Raw genomic sequence first — 1,688 nt, 5'->3', positions numbered from 1 at the left:
TTCCCCCCCCTCTCTGCTTTCAGAATTCTCTCTTTATCTTTGGTTCTGGCAAATTTAACTATGATATGCCTTGGTGTTTTTCTTTTGGGGTCTATTCTATACAGTGTTTGCTCAGCTTCTTGAATATATATTCTCTCATTATTCATTATGCTTGGGAAGTTTTCCTCTAGTAATTCTTCCACAACTTTTTTGGTGCCTTTACTTGCTTCTTCCTGTTCTGTGATTCCAGTGATGTGCATGTTATTTCTCTTGATGGTGTCCCACATTATTCTTAGGTTTTCTTCTTTTTCCTTCCTTTTTTTATTCTGCTTCTTGCTCTCACAGATCAGTGGTGACAATTCTATCTTCTATTTCCCTGGTTCTGTATTCCATATCTTCAACTCTGCTGATATGTTTCGCCATCATGTTGACATCATCTGAAACCTTGTGCCTCAGATTTTGGATCTTGGTTTCTTGTTTTTCCAGTGCCACTAATGTCACTTTTGTTTTATCTGCATTGTTCTGGATTTATTTTTAAGCTCCTCATGGTTTTTGCATGCACTATCCTGTAATTCTTCAAGTTGGTCTTTCATCCATGGAAAATATTAAATCATTGTTCTTTAAATTCTGTGTCAGAAAGTTCCATTAGACTTTCTGGCTTCAGGAAATCCATTGATACTGTGTCATCTTTTGAGGGTGACATCTTGCTTTGTGCTTGTGTAGCTTTCTTTTGTTGAGACATTGATATGTTCTTGATCTGAAGACAATGCTCTAGAAATCAGTTGGGCAGCTACCCCACTTGTGTTGTTTTCTGAACTTCTGACTCAAGGGAAAGTTCAGTTCAGGGCCTGTGAGAGCAATATCTTGTAGATAAGTCAGATCCAGGTGCTCTAGATCAAAAGCAAGTTGATTTACTGGATGTGTAGGCATAGGTGTGGATCTGAATGGGGGGACAAGTCAGGTAGGGGGGTGCGGAGTGACCACAGGGGCACCTTGTGGGACCACTTGTGGGACATCACTCAGACCTCAGCTGTCCAACGGGTATGCTCATGAGTGGGGTCCCTACTCAAAATGCAGCTGTCTGTCTCCCACCCAGTGGCTCTCGTTCAGCAGTCTCTGCCCAATGGCCCTTACCCAAGTGCCCTTGCACAGTGGCTGTTGCCCCAGCAGGGCTCTGGGTCCAGCAGGACCTGAGAAGGTTCTGTCTAAGTTCCAGCAATCGACTCACCTCTGGCCAGACTGCAGTGTCCACTAAAGTTCAGTTCAATTCCCACCAGTCCACTCACTCTTGAGTGCTCTCCCAGGGAGGTGATGGTGCCCAAGAATACTTAGATAAATTCCCCCCAGCCCACCCATTCCTGGACAGGTGGCAGGCCGAAGAGAATTAACCCAATTTCTAACCAATGGGATCATTCTTGGGTGCTCTCCCAGGCAATCAGTGGTTCCCAAGAAAACCGTGTCAAATTCCTACTGGCCCACCTGATTGTGGGAAGTCGGTGTGGGCACAAGAAAACTCAGTCAAATTCCAACAGACTCACTTGGTCTTAGTGGGGCTTAAGAGAACTCAGTCAATTTCCTGCTAACCTTTCTCTGGCAGATGGATTCCACAGCAGCTCAGCTGGTGGCTTCCAGCTTTGGCCAGGCCTGTGGCATGGCCTGCAGAATGGCTATGTGTTTCTGTAGAAACAAATTGTTCCAACAAAAGTTCA

This window comes from Elephantulus edwardii, unplaced genomic scaffold, assembly GCF_000299155.1.
Source record: "Elephantulus edwardii isolate Elephantulus edwardi_28Jun2011 unplaced genomic scaffold, EleEdw1.0 scaffold00210, whole genome shotgun sequence".
NCBI classification, from domain to species: domain Eukaryota; kingdom Metazoa; phylum Chordata; class Mammalia; order Macroscelidea; family Macroscelididae; genus Elephantulus; species Elephantulus edwardii.
The sequence above is the reverse complement of the archived record's forward strand: the minus strand, read 5'-3'. Positions refer to the sequence as shown.